The sequence below is a fragment of the Puma concolor genome, chromosome E4 (genome assembly GCF_028749965.1).
Source record: "Puma concolor isolate L17-30 chromosome E4, mPumCon1.1.hap2, whole genome shotgun sequence".
NCBI classification, from domain to species: domain Eukaryota; kingdom Metazoa; phylum Chordata; class Mammalia; order Carnivora; family Felidae; genus Puma; species Puma concolor.
In genome coordinates this window covers 23,336,433-23,357,226 of record NC_141683.1, presented here as the reverse complement: position 1 = coordinate 23,357,226, position 20,794 = coordinate 23,336,433, and the positions used below count along the sequence as shown (strand labels likewise).

Sequence of the window (20,794 nt, the reverse complement as noted above, 5' to 3'; positions counted from 1 at the left end):
AATACATGAAAATGGTAGCTATAAGCACTGCCAATGGGATGTCTCTCATAGTCACTGTTTTAAGTTCTATGGATAATTGAGTTCCAAATTTCTAATTTTAATTCGAAAACTTAACCTGAACTGCATATTCATATGTACTAGAGCCTATTTCGTTTTTTACTTTTATGATCAGCAGGCATCTTCAACTCGACAGTGCTTAAGCTCACCAACTATGCTCTGTTTCAAATCCTCTCCTAAAAATCTTTTTCCTCTCAATTAATGACAATTATATTCCTTAACTTGTCTGAGCCCAAAACTTTGCCATTTTCCTTAACACTGTTTCTCCCTATTCCAAATTCAACCTCCCATCAACAAATGTTTTCTTAGTCCTCAAATATACCGAGAGATCGGCTTCCCCACAAGTACTCTGCTACAAACCTGGGTCAGGCCACCATAATCATTCACTTGAATTCATGATGTGTTTCCATTTTTACACATGCAGAGACTAGTCTCCACAAGGAAGCTAAAATAAAACGTTTAAAATCAAAGGCAGATAAATTTCACCCCATTATCATCTTATTGGGTTACGATATGGTAAAAGTCATAACCCAGACAACGGCTTACAAGCCCTAAGTTGTGTGGTACCTACCTACTACCTGGTTTACTTCAACTATTTTCTCTTTCCCCCAGCTCATTCTGCACCAATGACAGCGCACCTCCTCCCCTACTCTTCTTCTGCTCTCTGACAGTCTCCAAATACATTCACCTCAACATCTGCTTGAGTTCTTCATTGGCCTGGAATGTTCTTTCCCTATATACCAGTCTCTCACTTTCTAAAAGTCTTCTATTCAAACATAATTTTATCCAAGTGGTCTTTCCACAGCACTCTAAATAAAATCACAACCCACTCCTATACCTGTGATCCTTTAATCTATGTGAATTCTCCCCATATTACTTCTCACTACACTATCCCTACTAGAATGCAAGCCCGTGAGAGTGAGTAATGTATTTTTGATTCACTTGTGTACACCTTTATTCTCAAATAGTACATCTCAAGTGCGACACAAATGACTGTTGATGACAAAATGAACAAGCAGATAGATACATTAAACATAATAGAGTTGTCATCCCATCCAGGGATGGTTTGTATTACACTGTTAAAGTTGTGAGTATAAATCTTCAATTAAATTGTATTACATATTGTACACTAACAACTTAATATTCTTTACATGTTATTGCTATAATATAAATCTATTTTTAAATTGCTGAATTAACAGATTATATATATATATATTTATAGATAGATAGAACAGATTATATATATATATATATATATATATATATATTTTTTTTTTTTTTTTTAACCTCCCAGAACTTCACATTAAACCTCTTAAAATAAAATTTGAGATAGACATTATATGTTTGAGAAGTTATTAGGTTTTGGTCCCACATGCAGGATTTAAACATAAGACAAATGTAAGGCAAGTAAGATTTTAAAGGAAATAGTCTCAAAAAAACATAATCCTAATGTTTTAATCCCAGGTACCTGAAATAATTTATTGACTCTTCATGTTTCTTTTCTTTCCTTCTTTCTTGCTTTCTCTCTTTTTCTTTTCTTTTCTTTGTTTTTTTATTTGTTTACATAATATATCTGCTTGGTTTCCCTTTGCCCTAATTTCCTGTTTACTCTTTCAAAACATTTTATCCTCAGGTTCTTTGATAAACTAACTACCATGGTTCAGTTCTTCTCAGATAGATTTCCTGACCACAATAGTGAAGTCAACTCTCATGAATATTCTACCATACACTCCATTTTTACTTCATAGTATCAAACACAGAAATAACATATCTACTCTAACATTATTACATTAGATATATATTATATCTATTATATGTTATTATATATGTTATGTATATTATTATAATCTAACATTGTAATGTTATTTCTGTGTTTTCTTACCAACTTATTTTTGGTCTTTCCCAGTGACATGTAAGCTTGATGAGAAAGAGTCCTTCTGTCATATGACTATCCATATATCCATTCCCTAGGAATGCTGCATTCAATTTTCATCTCTATAGCTCTGTGGGTCAGGCCCCCATGATTGCTACTATTTCCTGATCTCTAATTACAATAATTGCATCCACCTGCCTTCTTAACTATCATCAACTCCCTACTGTTGTTTTGGAGTCCAGTTGCCCTCATTGTTAACAGTTTGTACAGTTCTATATTGTTATTTCCCTTAGCCCATCCAGCAGAAGAAATCCCACCACTGAATGTATTCATGGTGTTGGTAATCCTCTTACAAATTTTTTTTTCTGTGCCCTCCTATAGAATACAATAATCTGGTGGGTCTTCCAGTTTTACATAATATACCCATTTTAGTAAGCTCACTTCTCTAAAGCTTTTAGTCTCTTAACCCATTATCTGTCATGGCAATTTCAGTGTTTCTACAACACTTCATGTAGACTTGCACCTTTTCCATGCTGCTAGGAGCCATATTAGCAATGTGCTTGCATCATCTTTTGTGGTCATTTTCTGGAGAGTGTTATCCTAAATTCTGTAAGTGTGCTTTTAAATCAATAAACATTCCCTCATCTAAATTTATGTTCTGCCCACTAGATAAAGTTCAACACACACTTTCTTGCTCCTGCCAATACATGTTGGCTAGATTCTGCAGGTATTTGGAGGTATAATTTATTTAATCCTTTATCAAGTTCACTATATCCACAGTGAAATTATGTTGTGACTTAACTCTAGCCAGTGGCTTAGTGGCTAAGAGGGAAGGTGGGTGAAGGCTTACTTTGTACTACCAAGGGGAAGTCTTTGCATTGCCTTCAAGCAATACAGTCCTTAATAGGGAAATGTGGTCCACTTCTGTAGGCCCGGAGGGTTCTGAGTTATCTGAAGATTCAAGATTTTCACGTACATAAACCCAGTCTTCTATACCATGTATGAGGGTCCTATTCTTTCCCAACCAATCATCTCACCAGCCATAACAGATCTACCTCAATTATGAGTTTAAGTGCCTTGGGAATCTGCTACTCTTATTATTAGAATAGATGCCCAGTACTCAGATTTCTTCCTTCCAGCTGCAGCAGATAAGAACCTCTTTATTTTCATTTTTCAAATATAATTTATTGTCAAACTGGTTTCCATACAACACCCAGTGTGCATCCCAACAGATATTACTGAAGGTTGGGGCACCTGGGTGACTCAGTCGGTTAAGCATCTGATTTTGGCTCAGGTCATGATCTCTCAGTACATGGGTTGGAGCCCCACGTCGGACTCAGAGCCTGGAGCCTGCTTCAGATTCTGTGTCTCTGTCTCTCTCCGCCCCCCACCCCGCTCACACTCTCTCTCTCGCTTTCTCTCAAAAATGATCTCTCAAAAATGAATAAATGTTAAAAAATGTTTTTAAATGTTACTGGGGGCCCCTGACTTTCACATTTAGCAAATAGTTGGGATTAATCATTCTCAGGTTTCCCTTATCTTTTTTTAAATGTATCCCTCACACCCAGCAATAATCACATAATCCCACTATCCTTACAGTTACTCTTTCACCATATTTTCCAAAACCCGATGTATTGTACCTACCAGTACACTCCCAATAGGAACTCCATCTCACCGTAACACAATAACAAAATTTACAATCACTACGCTTTGTTGTGCCGGTACTATGTATACTCATTCCATCAGTGATGATGGCGTCCTTATTACCGGCAAGTTAATATGTGATCCAACTCCACACTCTTATCTGTTAGTGTCTACTTTGTCATCCTGTTGCAGGATGAGTTTGGAATAGGACTGGGTAGAGGGAGAAATTGAACTAAGCTGTGGTCCCAGTCAAAGCCTTTGCTGACGCCACATGGAGCTCTGAAGCTGAGAAAGCCCTTAGAATGGCTCCATTTCAGTAAAGAGGCTGATATTCATACCCCCACATTAAACAGTCAGTAGGTGTGAGCTTCCCAGGAGGAAAAAGTGGCATTTGATAAAATGCCTTTTTCAGAAAAGGCATTTTCCAAGGAGAGTTGATAATTGGGTGGGGACTGTTAGCAGCACTCCCGGTCATGGGGAAATAAACTCTCAGTTGTGATGCTCGATGTGGTGGCGCATCAAATAATCCACCTCAGAGAGAGTTACAAGGAGTATCTGGCAGAATACCTAGAGCAGAAGTAAAGGAAAATACTTTATGTTCAATTTTAATGCCCTAGTTTCAGAGTGAACTATGTGAACTCGGAGAGTATAGGTACTTCGGGAATTGAGATAGGATTCAAGATTTCAACAGAGAACTTTGGACTGAAGATAACAGATTTTAGATTTACAAATTCAGTAGTTGTTATCATGGTTTAGGTGAATTCAATCAGAAGCAATCCACAGTGGTACTGTGGCTAAGAGTACCCTGGTGAACACTAATATGTATGTACAAATAAAGAAGTGAATGGGGACATATATGTGAGGTAGCAACATAGTTACGAACAAAACCCAAGATTTTCATTTTTAGGCTGATTCAATTACCAGAACTTTGATATATAAACAAGAGTTGTGGGGCGCCTGGGTGACTGAGTCAGTTAAGCATCCAACTCCTGATATCGGCTCAGGTCATGATCTCACAGTTCATGAGTTGGAGTCTCGCATCTGGCTCTGCACTCATGGCATGGAACCTGTTTGGGATTCTGTCTTTCTTTCTCTGCCCCTCCCCTGCTTGTTCTCTGTTCTTTCTCAAAATTAAATAAACTTAAAAAAATAAACAAGAGTTGTAATTCACTTTAATATTGACTTAGTAGAACTTTAATGATGTTTTATTGAATTTGTTGAAATTAGAATAAATGAATAATATATACATTGCAATTTGAAATAAAAGTTAGGCATGGTACTTCAGAAAAATCTTTAATATTATTTATTTTAAATAAATTTTTGTAACTCAAATTGACTCTATAATCCCTTGCTTCATAAAAAAAAATGTGTTTGTGTATTTTTAAAAGCTGTTACTTATGTTGTACATACCTTTTATAAGCCTAAAGAGGGTTCTGAATGATCCAAATATACAGCTAATAAATGGAGGTAATTCAATGAAATAAGTGCATATAAAACCTTTCATAGATTTTTGTTATATTTTAGTTATAAGGATGTCTGTGAATAAAACGATCATTTCTGTTACCTAATTGTTTATTGGTATCACACTAATATAAAATAACTAAGCAAATAGGGGCTAATATCATTAAACCAATAAACTTAAAAAGCAAATAAAAGTATAATTACTTTCATCATAAGCTCTTGTATTATACTGCTCCCAGATTATACTGCTAAATTCTGACTTAAATACACCAGCTTTATATGCAGTCTCTGATAGTGGCTAAGAAGGCAAGATAACACAAACTGACATGTTCCTGTGTTTAAAACTTAATTTGAAATCCAAAGAACAGACTATCCAAATCACGAAACTAGGAACAAAAGTATCTTTTGAGGGCAGGTACTATTTTTATTTTCATTTAATTTTGTACTTTGGAGTAGACATTTGTCAAATTGCATGTACTTATCCATTCATCTGGCAGTTAAGCTTTGCTATTCACACTCAAGTAAAAGTTCATACTATGTTATGCCTTACCCCGTCCCCACCCATATGGAAAGCTAATTGAACCCAGGGCTGCACCTTACTATAGACATTCAAATCATTGACTAATCAGATTCTTTATCACTCAATGATAGTTTGAACTAAAAGCCATAGAGCCTGTAATTAGAAACATTTGAACTGAAAGGCCTTTAAAAGTTACATTTAGATCAGTATGTTCGGTAATATGAGAGGAAGGCAAATACTTTGGAGGAATTGGTGATGAAAGGAAATAAGATGACCCATCATGGAGCCATTTGTTGAAAGAAAATGTTCTTAGTTCATGATGTTCAGCTAGCTGTTTTGTCCTGACTCTATTTTTTTTTTGTCTCTTCTTGAATGGATTTTTTTAAGCAAATATTTATTTACATAACTATCTCCTTTAAATCAAAAAATAATTTGAGTGGCTTCTGTTCTTTGTAATACCCTCGCTTTAGAAGATTGCTGAAGCTCTTCAAGGCTAAAATGTGAACAAGACTTCTCTCAAATGCTTGCAATTCATTTCATGAAAATGGATGGAATGCAAGAAGTTCACACAAGACTTTAGCAGCAGCCCATATATAACAGGTGCCCACACAAGATGGGGAATGGCACTTATTATTCAAACAGAGGGAAAGAGATAAAATCAATAATAACTAAATGGAAACATCTAGGTGAATTATAAATTACAATGGAATTTTGATGAATGACTTTGAAACAGAGATGAGAATGTACGTATGGTTAAGGGTGAATGTAAGCAAAAACTCCAATGCAAAAACAAAACAAAACAAAACGAAAAAAAAGGCCAAAGGATAGTGCATCCAGCATCAGTGAAAAAGTTTTATAGAAGACTATACACATATGGCCCCAGAATGTGGTGGCATTGGGATGCTAGGGTAAAAAGCTGACACTTATATAATAAGACAATTGGGCTACCATGATATAGGAGTCTCCCAGTGCTGCTGTATAAATTGCCACAAACTTAGTGGTTTAAAACAACGCAAATTAGCATCTTAAAGTTCAGGAAGTCAGGGTGAAAAATCCGAGGCGTTAAAGCAGTATCTGGAGGCCTGTATTCCTTCTACAGTCTCCACAGGAGAACGGTGGCCTTTTAGCAGCTTCAAGCAGCCACCTACATTCTTTGGCTAGTGGCCTCTTCCTTCATCATCATGCCTTCAGTTAACATCTTCTCTCTTCTCTGACTTCTGCCTCAGGGCTAAGATATTCTCTCTCTGACACTGATTCTGCTGTCTCCCTTGTGACCCTTATGATTACATTGGGCTCACTCTACAAAGAGGATAATTCTCCTTTTTCAAATACCTCAACTTAATCACATAGGTAAAATCTCTTTTATGATGCAAGGTAATACGTTCATGTGTTATGGAGATTCGGACATAAACATCTTTGAGGAGGGATGCCTGGGTGGTCAGTGGTTACAAGTCTGACTCTTGGTTTTGGATCAGGTCATGACCCCAGGGTCTGTGGGTTCCAGCACTGACAGCACAGAGCCTGCTTAGGATTCTCTCTCTCTCTCCCTCTCTCTCTCTGGCCATCCCTGGTGCATGCACTCTCTTTTTCTCTCTCAAAATAAATAAATAAACTTAATAAAAGAAAAACATCTTTGAGGGGGGCAATTATTCAGCCAACCATATATGAGATCATGTCCATCTTAGGGAGATAGTATATAGAATATAGGCTGATATGGAAAGTAAGAGCAGGCACCTTGACATAAGAGAGAGCTAGAGTTCAGTGACAATTCTGTCAATATCTAGCTGGGTAATCTTAGATATAATGCCTTAGAATCATCATTTCTTTAAATGCATATTCAGAATGAGTTTTGATTCATTTTTGGAAAATTATAAGATATGTATTTGCATATGATATGCATGGTACACATCCATAGGACAGATACATATCCAGGTGGCCATAAAATTAATCATCACATATGGTTTCTGCCAAAAACCCCCAAGTGAATTTTTATAGACATAGACAAGATTATACTAAATTGTTTTAATAGAATGGCTAAGGAACTAGAATAGCTAAAATAATTAAAAGAACAAACAAAGTAAAAACTCGATAAAAAGGAAATAGAAGAGATCACTTTACCTGTTTTCATAACTTGTACATCTAGAGTAAGGTAGATTCTGATAATGTTAGGGGGAGAGAGCACAGATGAAAGGAACTTATTAGAGAACTTGGAGATAGACCTAAAAACATATTCCCAAGGAAAGACAATGTTTTCAAAAAAAGTGGTTGAGCAATTAGACATCCATAGACAAAAAAAACAAAAAAAAACAAAAAAAAAACAAAAAAAAAAAAAACACACAAAACTAAAAAGTAAAAAAAAAAAAAAAAAATGAACTTCATTATAAACTTCACATCTTCTACAACAATGAACACATAATAGGTCACAGAGCTTAATGTAAAATGTCAAGCTGTAAAGCATTTTAGAAATAAAAAATAAGAGAAAATTTAGGGCCAGGTAAAGAGTTCTTAGATTTGATACTGAAAGTTCAGTCCATACACGGAAAATTAGAGCTCATCAAAACAATTTTTCCCCTCTGTGAAAGGCTCTATGAAAAGGAAAAATAGACAAGCTACAGCTTGAGAGAAAATATTGACACACAGCCTATCCATCCAAGGGCTAGTATGTAGACCATATAAAGAACTCTCAAAATTCAAAGTAAAATTTTAAAAAGTACACAATTACATCAACAAAGGACATGAAGTACTACTTCACCAAAAATATACATATAACAAGTAAGTACATAAAAAGATATTCGACATCATTACGCATTAGGAAAATGTAAATTAAAATCATAATCAGGTACTACCACACACTTACCAGAATGGCTAAAAGAAGTGACAACCCTAACTGCTGATGAGTGTCACTAACACGTCATTGGCAGGGATGTAAAATGGCACAGATGCTCTGGAAACTGCCTTGGAAATTTCTGAAAAAGCTGAACTTGAACTAATGTATGACCTAGTGATTTCAAGGCTGGGCATTTATTACAGAAACAAAGACTTCAGTTCACATACAAACTTACACAAATACTTGTATAAAACAGCTTCGTTTGAAGTGGCCAAAAAGTGGAAACAACTCAAATATTCTCAGTTGGTAAATAGATCAAGGAACTTTGGTGCATACCTAACACGGAATAGTGCTCCGCAAGAAAAAGAAATTCTTCACACTTCAACCTGTTTGATCTCCAGAGAATTAAGTAAAGGAAATTGAGTCCCAAAAGGCTACATATTCTATAATTCCATTTATTTAACATTCTTGAAAAAACCTAATTATGAAATTGGAGGAAGAATTTGTGGTTGCCCAGGACTAAGGGGGGAGTGTGGGTGGGAAGAAAGTGGTTGTGATCATAAAAGGGCGACATGAGGGATCCTCGTGGTGATGGAAAGAAGCTCCACCTTTACTGTATTAGTATAAACATCTTGGCTGTGCTATTGTGTGATAGTTTTGCAGGAAGTTACTATTGTGGGAAACTGAGTAAATGATACACAGGATTAGTTTCTGCATTATGTTTTTCAACTGAATGTGAATCTATAATTATGATAAAACACTAAGTTTTAATTTAAAATTGTCTGTGACAATAAAAAATCACCTACAATTAAATTAATCAGCATGTTTCTCAAGAATCTCCCTGGGAGAAGTCTGGATATGTTGGGCGATGGGGATATTTTTCACCTAAAAAAGTGAACAAATGCTTCAGTACATTATGTTAAATTCACCAATTTAATCAGTTTTACATATTACCTTATTAAAGTAAACAGGTGCTTCTAAATTAATTTTTTAATCTGTGATTTGCCTTCTTTGAAATATAATTAGGAAATTGAACTTTTATGCAGTGGAATGATCAGGGAAATGCGTGCATTATTCTGTACACTTATTAGAACTTGACAAAATCAAATATCACTTTTTTAACTGAGTCATAATGGACACATGACATCATATAAGTTTCAGATGTACAACATAATGATTAATATTTGTATATATTGAAATTATCATCAGAATAAGTCTAGTTGAATCCACATCAGTTTTCTAAATGTGTACTTTATGCACCTGATTAATAAAACTTTCAGAATTGAGACACTAGCTGATGATGGATTTTCCATGCCCGCATTCTTTTGTTGCTTTTGAAAACTCCGAACATTTGGTTTTTATGATAAAATATTTGGCAGATTCATTCAATCTAACTTGCTAGATTCCTCTTTTTTTAAAAAAGATCGTCTTAGTCATCAGAATAGTTCATGTTCAATGCAGCTTTCACAAAAATAAACTACCTCTCTAGTTTACTTTTCTATCATTAAATGTTTATTTAATACAACTAACCAAAAGATGTAGCAGATGAACAAACATCAGCATAAACATAACATTAAGATAATGTTGCAGGGCTTTGCTTATAGAAGTACTTTTTAAAACTAGATATGAATGGAACTGTGGTGAGTCTAAACAAACTAATGGAGAGAAAATGCTCTGTTTGAATGAGTTTTTGTTGAATTGCACAGCATTTGACACTTTCATTTCCTCTCTCGAATATTTCACTCTTACCTGTTTTCACTATTTATGTGTCATTATATGTAATTGTTTTTATATATGTGTATTACATACTTCATTACACATTTCTTATTTTGCACTATAACTTATCAGTAATACATTATGTTTACTATTTTATAATTAATTAGTATTATTATATTTTTAAACAATCCCATTAATGCGAAGTTACAGGATGCCAAAAATTGAGAAATAAATAAATGTATCATTCACATTTTAAAGAAAAGCTGTGAATGAGCTGAATAATTATGTAACTAAAACAAAGAGATTATTAGTGGCCTTACCCTAGATTCACATTTTTGTGCCAGGGTAATCACCAAGAAAAATTTCAGCAGATATCCAAACAGTTCACTCTGTTGGTTTTTGTAGAGGTCTTTCCTGGCCATACAATCTAAGACTGCAAGTTATCCTTACCAATTTTTTAGGCTCTCTAGCTATTTTCTTCATGTGCATTGTCATTATTTCACATAATTTATATTTTACTGATGTTTGTTTTTTATCCTTGCACCAGACTATGAGGCTCCATGTGGCAGGAACTTTGTTTTGTTTTGTTTTTTTTTTTAATTTATTTAACATTTTTACTGAAGTATATTGACAACTTATTTAATAAATTATTTTGAACAAAAATTCAGTTAAAGCCTTCTGCAAAGAAATGCGGCAGGAGAATCACATGAAAAATTCAAAGGAAGACACTTCTAAACCCTAAAAGTAGGTGAATGCAATTTAAAGACAAAAGCTGAAGTTTATTCTAGTAAGTATCTCAAATTGATAGCATATTTGCTATCAAAATACAAATTGCCAAGAGTGACTCATAAAGACGTGGACAACCTGAACAGATGGTTTAAATGAAAATAAATCAAAAAGATTTTCAAAGGATTACCAGACCCAGAGTTTTACAGATTATGTCTATCAAACGTTAAGGCAGTTATTTTTTCTGACCAACCTCCCTGCTTTTCTTGGAAAATGCCAGACAAGCATCCTCTTCACAGTCTTTGCATGCACTATTCTGTCTCCCTAGAGGGTCTTCCCTTGAACTTCATGGTTCAAATGTCACCTCTGATTAAGACTTGTCCAAAACACTCAACTCAAAGTGTCATCCTCCATACCCACCTGGCATTCCCTGTTTATCTTTTATTTTTTTTAATCTTTAAAATGTTTATTTTTGAGAGAGAGAGAAAGAGTATGAGTGGGGAGGGGCAGATAGAAAGAGAGACACAGAATCGGAACCGGGCTCCAGGCTCTGAGCTGTCAGCACAGAGCCCACCGTGGGCCTCAACATCACAAACCGCAAGATCATGACCTGAGCCAAAGTCAGACGCTTAACCAACAGAGCCACCCAGGTGCCCCCATTTAGCCTTCTTAATTCCTTTTTCCTACACAACTAAATACCATCTATCATGCTATATGGTTTACTTGTTAAATGTACTTATTACCCCCCCACACACACATAAACATACACTGGAATGAAAACAAAGTGAACATAAGAACTTTTGTCTCGTATGTGCATTGCTTATTTCCACTGCCTTAATATATACCAGCTATTATTTGAATGAATAAATAACATTTAGGAGCCAAGCATTTATCTCTTACACTCTTTCAATTTCTTTTCACATAGAAAAAAGAACACTTACCTTTTCAGAATTATCTGCGGAAAAAATGTTCTTTCTTCTCACTGGCTTCTCCCTCTGGGAAAAGAAGGGATATTTGGTGAGAAGAGAAAGAGCACCAACGAGTATGGACAGTAAAATCTCCTTTGCTCTATTTTTCTCCTTTACTCTCATTTTCACTCAGAAATCTCATACATATATTGACTTCAGATCAACACAGTACATGTAATAGAACATCGTAAATTTCTAAAGACACTGCCAATTAAACAAGGAACAATTTAGGATTACTATTAAAAATCTTATTTTATAACTTTATAATGGCCATTCTAGCTAATGCAATATCCTCCCAAATAGCACCAGATTATATTTCAGAAAATTTGAGAAGCAGCCAAAAAATTATAATTCCTTATAAAATTATAAAAACTAAGATTCTCAGAACTAATATTTTAGAAATCTATTACTTCTTATGGGTCAATCATAACTATGAGATATGAATATATTTTAATAAAAATTTCAATTATAGGAAAGACAAAACAGAAAAGATATAAGCTGAGTGTGTTAATGTGTGAGGTATATGCATTTGTGTAGTTAAGATAATGCATATGGAACCATTTAAGTAAAGTTAGAAACATAAGTAAAATGCTATAAAATCATTAAAAATAAACAAAAAAGGTCTATAAATATTCCTTTTGGAAATTTACCATGGTCATGTAAAGTGATAAAAGCAATTTTCTAAAAATATTACTTATAATTTAATTCATATCAGCAGAACAAATATACCTCTAATATTTTTAAAACTTCTGATTAATTAGGGGCACCTGGGTGGCTCAGTCAGTTAAGCGTCTGACTTCACCTCAGGTATGATCTCGCAGTTTATGGGTTCGAGTACCACTTTCGGCTCTCTACTGTCAACACAGAGTCTGCTTCGGATCCTCTGTCCTCCTCTCTGTCCCTCCACCACTCACACTCTCTCTCTCTCTCAAAAAATAAACTTAAAAATTTCTGATTAATAATATAACATTTGAAATATTTTTAAAGTCGCAAAACTTTTGGTGAAATCAAAGTTAGAATACCTTTCTGTCATTATGGGGTCATTTAGTCTGACAACTGAATAAACAAAGTTTGCCATGTTTGCAGAGTTTAATTTTGCTGCCATATGAAGTTGGTGTCTCTAAGCAAAATCCATTCAACCAAACAGTACATTTTCTTATTGTACAGAACATTAAAGTGCATAATGAATACCCAGTTACGTACTGATGCTTGAACAGCAGTAACACTCAGCTTGATTATAATAAGTTAACATTTCCTTCAGTTTTGTTTAAATAATATAACAATTGCCATTATTACTCCTAAGAGGTGTTTTTAAGTGTGCAAACATAGATTAAATTTAAGAATGCCCCTTATTCAGCAGGTAACATTGCAAGTTAATAGAACAGTTTTTCAGCTATTCATAGCAAGTTTTTCTATATAGCTGTCCTTAATTTTACAACGCATCCCATGTTTAATAAACTATAACCTGAAAGTGTGAAGTGTGTGCTATGCGATGTGCTGGCTCAGAGTTCTGATTAAAAAAAAAAAAATTCTCATCTGGAGGATGCCCTACTTTAAGGTACTTTTGCACAGAAAAAGAGGGACTCAGTTTCAGGTTCTGTTTTAACTTTATCCGTCCTCAGAATTGTAACTCCACTTCTTAGACTCTATAGAAACTGTGTAATGCATGTTTAGTTACAGACCACCTGAAATTCAGGCAGTTTTGCCTATCTTTTTGATTCCCATAGTTCATTTCCAAGTCTACAACATTCTTGCTATTTAGAATTTCTGTTTCCATAGGTTGTTATTTTCTCTTCCCCTTTCCTCCATAATCTTCCATCACACTCAACAACAATCGACGACGACCCAACGAACGAAACAAAGTGCATACTGCTAAGAAACCAGTAGTATGAACCTGTGCCCAGTGCCAGAAAACGCCAACTGCTAAAGAAATCTATCAGCAACGCAAACCCTTTAGTCGCACTTTGTTTCTACTTTCCCTTCCGTCCAACTTCTGAAATCGATGGTATTCAGGTCATGCTCTAACTGCTCTATCCTACGAAAGCAAACTATCCCTGGATACATTCCGCCTCCCTCAATATCAGTTAGGCTAGTTCAGATACTGAAAGAGGACACATGTCGCCAATGTAATCACACATTGCACCGGCAATAAAAAGTCATAGAGATCAAAAAGCATTCGAAACGAAACTTTCTATGTAGCATTTCAAAGTAAATATAATTATGATTGGTTTTGATTTTAAATTTGAAGCAAACATTATTATTTCTACAATGTTCATGACATGCACGTGACTCACTTCTAAATTCATTTTCATATGATGCTTAAATACTTTTCATGATAAAACACACTTCCTTTAAATTGAATGATTGCATCTAATTAGTTTTTCTCTCCAGTGTAAAAAAAAATATTTTTGCTACCATACATTAATAAGCAGTGTTGATGATAATGAATAGATTAAATATTTATGAAAATATCTTAATCCATGGTTTAATTTTTTTTCTCTTGTTTACTTGAATTATCAAATAATAGAACTAAAAATACAGTACTGTCTGTTTCAAATAAATCAAGATATTGTGAGAAATATTTGTAATTAAATGGTGGTGGTGGGTGCACAACCATGTGGATAGACTAAATGCCATGGAATCATTCTTTCTTCCTGTCTGTCTGTCTATCCATCCATCCATCCATGCATCTATTTTGAGAGAGAGAGACAGTGTACAAGCAGGGGAGAGGCAGAGAGAGAGGGAGAGAATCCCCGCTGTTAGTGTAGAGCCCAATCAGTGGGGCTAGATCTCACTAACCATGACCTGAGCTGAAACGAACAGTCATGTTTAACCAACTGAGCCAAAAAAGCACCCTGGAATTGTACACTTTAAAATAGTGACTATATGTTAGGTGAATTTTACCTCAATAAATTATTTTTATTTAAATTTTTTTTCAACGTTTTTTATTTATTTTTGGGACAGAGAGAGACAGAGCATGAACGGGGGAGGGGCAGAGAGAGAGGGAGACACAGAATCGGAAACAGGCTCCAGGCTCTGAGCCATCAGCCCAGAGCCTGACCCGGGGCTCGAACTCACGGACCGCGAGATCGTGACCTGGCTGAAGTCGGACGCTTAACCGACTGCGCCACCCAGGCGCCCCTCAATAAATTATTTTTAAAATACGTTGTTTACCTTTATATCTTTTATAAATACCTCAGAGAAAGTAAACATTGTTTAGTGAATTCATGATTTAAAAAATATACTGCTATGTTATGCAATTTCCACAATCGTTTAATATTTAATAGGCTACATTCTTACATTCCAAAATTTCCCTATTTTGAGCAGTCAAATTAAAAGTTTTGTTCTGCCCCTCGCTCGCTCTCTCTCTCTGTCAAAAATAAATAAAGATTAAAAAAATTTTTTTAAATGGGGCACCTGGGTAGTTCAGTCAGTTAAGTGTCCGACTTCGGCTCAGGTCATGAACTTGCTGTTAGTGAGTTTGAGCCCCACATCAGGCTCTGTGCTGACAGCTCAGAGCATGGATCCTGCTTCAGATTCTGTCTGTCTGTCTCTCTCTCTCTCTGCCTCTCCCCACTCACACTCTGTGTGTGTGTCTCTCTCTCACTCTGTCAAAAATAAATAAAGATTAAAAAGAATTAAACAAAAAAAGTTTTGTAATCAAGCTTAGAAAGTGGAGGAGGGACCATAAAGTATCCTCCAGACTGAGAAGGCATTTTGAAACCAAAAAATGAAGCAAGCTACTCTATACAATTTACACAGAGTTCATTCAGGGTACCTTACTGATGAGGGAATCCAGCAAAGGGACGATTCAAGCACTACTCAAATTTTCTCCACCAAGTCCAGACCTTAACCCACAGCGTTTACAGAGCAAGTGGCATTGTGGTGAGGTCAAAGGGTAGTTACCTAAATGGGTCCATCTGTGCACCAGATGATCTCTGCTAGTTAGCTAAAGTGGAGTCGTCTGTGTTCCACTTTAGGGAAGGTCAGCCTCCCTGCATTCTGGTCAGGGCAGTGGGCCTGGAATGTGTAGCCTTTAGGGAGGTCATTTGGAGGGCATGAACAAGATGGAGGGCTAAAGACAGAGTCAGTGTTGTCAGCGCCCCTATACAAGCAAACGTGAAATCAAGTAAAATTGAAGATCATTTCATAGTTTATCCATATGTATCTAACCAAGTAATTCATGACAATGAGTAGAGAATGTTGATTGTGAAAGCAACTATAACAATACAATAAGAGCGTGTATTAAATAATAGAAGTGTATTAATTCCTTTGGATTAATTATCTGGAAACCTCATAGCAATCCTACCAGGTAATTATTGTCATTCTATTTGTATATGAATAAAGTGTGGTTTAGATTATTCACCCTAATGCTACTCACTATGAAATCTGAGCACTTTCTATTTTCACTGGAATACTTGTATAAACCCATGAAAGGTATCTTTCCGAAAAATAACAATCTCTAACTGTGTACTAAATCTGTAACTGAAATTAGTTGTGGGAGCCTTCCAATATATTCAATGAATACCTCGGGCTATCTGGAAATCCTGGGAAAATGCATTAAAGGGATGTAATTTGTACTTTGAACAAGGACAATAAGTGACACCTAATAAAAATACAGTTTGTATTTCTCTCCCACACTTTCTGTTTAATATTTATATGATGAGAAAACTATTTTTCTTGTAACTAAATGAAAACTCTGGCAAAGCCCAAGGCTTCTCTGGTAACTTCATTCATCAAGCCCAGCTTCATTTCAGCATTTTAAATGATCCCTTCAACATATTAATTAAAACTTTACTCTTCATTCACAAGTATCACTTTCCTCTTTATTCCTCTAGTTAGAACCTATCATCAGTGGAGCTGACACCTTCATGGAAGGGAGTGTGGTTGGCTCTTTTCTTTTTCCTGCTCACCTCTCCTTCTGCCCCCTCCCAATCTTCTGGCTAGCTACAGTTTCTAACGCCTCTGGGATTGGAACTGAATTTCTTACTTGAATGGAACAATTGAAAGATGCCTTCTTTTTAGACCTGCGTGATATTTAAAACTATTTCTTTCACTGGCTCATCATATAGCTCCTCTGAGGATCCACTGACACTCATTAGACGAGATACTGGGGGCGATATAATTCCTCTCCTTCAGCAGCCTTATCTACTCTCCATTTAGACTATTTCCTTTCACTCTACATTATATCAATGTTTTCTATTAGCGTCCCATTATCTTCTGATAAAACTTCCTTGTTCAGAATGTACACCTAGAGCAAATATTTTCCCTAAGTGTTCCACATGGGATACTCCCATGATTTACACATGATCAACCTTTTCGATCCTGAGAATTTTAAGAGTTGTCTAAGTGATTCTCACCTCCTTTAATGTTAATAATTTCCTTTAACTTGTTTCTTGGAGTACTGGCATTACCCTTAAGCATTTAAAATCCACTGTATGTTGATACCTCAGGTAAAACCTTAATTAAATGTCTAATTACAGGAAATCAAGAGAATCCTGAATTCTAACCTATCCACTCATCTCAGAATAAAATATATATAAATATATGTATGTATGTGTGCAAATATATGGCTTTTTTTTATGAAGATATTATAATTCACTGAAATGTATCTTATACCACAGGTACATTCAGATCAGAAGATGTCCTCCTTATTTATTATTTCAACTTTCTCTTGCAAAATTCCTGTTCCTTTGAGGCTGAAGGTATTTGAATATGTGAACCTTTCTTCCATTTTATGGGCAGTCAATGGGGGGGTTCTTGGTTGAAACCTCCCTATCTTATTCATTAAAACCTTTGTTTTAGGATTTTGGTTTCATCGCCGAAGAGACCATGAGACCTGGATTTAATGATCTCCTGCCTTAATTATATGTAATGTCTACATCCACAAATAGCTTTCCTTAAGTCAACCATCAACACAAGTGCTTATAAGGTAGAAATTAGTAATCATACAAAAATTGCAAATTTCCAAAATCACAGATGTCTGTATTGTTTTTTATAGACTAATACTTGAGTAACCCACTACATTTTACAAACTTTATTATGATTTCTGACCAATTTAATACATCATTCACATCGTATATAAGCCTTCTACTGATAGGTTTTCAGTCTTATTATTTAGACTCTAGCATCCATCATTACACTCATACCTTGGAAACACTGTAATCTACCTTTTCTTGCATTAAAAAAAATTAAAAGCAGAAAAAACACAGATATATTTAACCACATACTTACTATTTGTGTTGTTCATCATTCCTTAGTGTAGATAGGATGTAATTTCCTGAGTGCCTGAAAACTGTATTTAACATTTCCTTCAGACCAGGTCTGCTGGCAAAGTATTCTCTCAGCTTTTCTCAATCAGGAAACATCTTTGTTTTTCCTTTTTTGATGAATATTTGCATTAAATATAGGAATCTTTTTTTTTTTGACAGTTTTCCCTTTTAGCAATTTAAGGATGTCATTTCAATGTTTTCCAAACTCTATTGTTTCTGAAGACTAGTCCGATGTCATTGTAAAGTTGATCATCTGCATATAATGTGTCCTTTTCTCTAGCTTCCTTTAACACTTCTCCTTTACCAGCGATTTTTTAGTGATTTCACTCTGATGACCCTACATATCATTTTTCTTTCCTTTTTATGCTAGGATTCCTTCAGTTTCTTGGATCTAAATGTTGACAGTTTAACCAAAGTTGCTGCAATTTCTGTCACTGTGTTTTCAATTTTTTTCTGCCCTACTGTCTCTTCTTTTTGGAACTCCAAATATAGGTAAATTAGTGGTAGCCCAAGTCCATTAGTGCTTACTGCATTATGACCCAAAGTGGAAGCGCCATCGTCTCAATATGAAAAGTGGCAATAATGTATATAATCAAGTATAATGCTTATACAGAAGAAAATCATTCAAATACATGTCTTTATTAAAAATTAATTAAAATCTCATCAGTGCAGTAAACCTACTCTGCCTCTACAAATCTAAGGTTTCTGTTTTCTTTCTTTTGAAACTGCTTACCCCCTCCCCTTTCCTCTATTTTAGCTGCTATCCTTTTCTTAAATTTCAGTTAATCCATTTTGTTTGTCACCACCAAATCCACAAATTTACTTTCATTTGTGCTTATATTCTCTTTTTCCACCTTTAAAAGTGAAGAACTATACCTCTGTTCAAATTCCAGTCTGTTCATATATACTTTGAAATTTACTACCACTCACCATTTTCAGTTATTTCCATTCCTTTCTGTATACTCTAGAGCAATATGCCAATTAGTCTATAAATATGCTCTAAAATTGTTACCAACTCTGGTCCTTGGGCTTTCTAAGTAATAGAAATTGACTGGGGCCAAATGGGAATTTCCAGTCAAGGCTTTTACTGGGGCTTATGCTCCATCACAAAGGGGTCAGCACAAAGGAAAGGATCCTCCATGCTAGCTCTCAAAACAAAGGCAGGGGAAAGTTTTAAAGAACTAAGTCAAGAAAGGAGTGATGCGTAAACACAAGGGTTGGGGAGAGATACAGGAAGTTCGTCACTAGGTCACAAAGGTGCAGTGGACAGAATTTGCACTGCAAGTCTCATTAACACGTCAAATCTCCACCCCTGGGCATGATTTTTACTATTATAATGAAGGAAAAAGTCAGTGAAAGGTCAGCACAGGGGTCCAGCTTGGCTCAGACTGGTTTAGTTTGGTCTTTGCCACTCTTTGTAGTTGAGTCCCTCCTTTGGTAAGTACCCTGCTTCTGCATTCCCACAAGATGTGTTACTCAAGAAGTGTAGGGTTTCAGCTGTGAAGAAATGCTGGATTCTGTGGTGAGGGTTGAGGGGACCTGAGTCCAGTTCCCTCTCTGTCTCAAAACCACTCATCCTAATCAAAACCCAAACATGATCCCAGAAATCAAAAGAGGAACAAGCAATCTTTCTCATTACATTCTTCTGCCATTACCAGGTTTTTTGTTTTAATTTTATAGTAAATATTCACAAGAGATTTGTCTACATTAACTGCCTTCACCTTCCACATATCCTTTCACTTTATTCCAATATCATTTGTAATAGCTTTGACATCAATGAACTTACATGATTGATCAAGGAAAAAGAAGGTTGGGAAGAAGAGATAAGACATGGATAGAAATAAACATATGGATTGAAAAGGGAATCTCTTTTGGTGGACTGGATAATTTAAAAATTATAGCATAATACACTAAGCATAATTGCTTATAGGATTTAAAACTTTAATAAACTAAGGGTGCCTGGGTAGCTCAATCATTTAAGTGTCCAACCGGCTCAGGTCATGAACTCATGGTTCATGAGTTTGAGCCCCCACATCACGCTCTGTGCTGACGACTCAGAGCCTGGAGCCTGCTTCGGATTCTGTGTCTCCCTCTCTCTGCCCCTCCCCTGCTTATACTCTCTCTCTCAAAAATAAATAAAACATTAAAAAATTTTTAAAAAACTTTAATGAACTATATTGTTATATAAACATAAATTGTAGAAGCTGACTAATTAAAGACTAAAAACTTCAAGTGTAATTCAAATATATTCCCTTTAAAAATCAACAGCCATAGATACTTCTTTTTGGGAAATGTCAATAAATCCTACCAAATTTAATATAAATATTCTGAATAAGAGAAAGGTGACTCTCACTTAAGTGGTAAAGAAAAACTCTAAATTGTTAAATTTTTTTAGAAATCCAAAAATCCAAAATCTAATATTAGCAAATTAAATTTGCAGTGCTAAAAATATTATGCTATGATCTAAATATATATTTTGCAGGAATGAATAGAAAGCCCAAAATTAAATAATTGACTAATGTAATTCAACACAAAGGAAAAATTATCTAAACATTGATAATCATCTATAGCCAGACATAAAGAAAATATACTAAGTATATAAAAGAGGCCAGAAATAAATGTAGATATATATTATGTTTAAGCATGGTAAAAATCAGTTATGCAAAATACCATTTTTCCATTACTTGTTTTTTTATTTTTTCTTTTTTTAATGTTTTATTTTTTATTATT

General features: G+C 35.1%; 1 long non-coding RNA gene across 1 annotated transcript in view; it reads right to left on the bottom strand.

Annotated features, from left to right (window-relative positions):
- Nucleotides 1-20,794, bottom strand: part of LOC147572495 (uncharacterized) — a 631,584-nt gene that overhangs the window by 217,282 nt on the left and 393,508 nt on the right. The window contains exon 4 of the long non-coding RNA XR_015245880.1: nt 11,766-11,819. This is a non-coding gene — a long non-coding RNA (uncharacterized LOC147572495). The remainder of the gene's footprint in view (nt 1-11,765; nt 11,820-20,794) is intronic.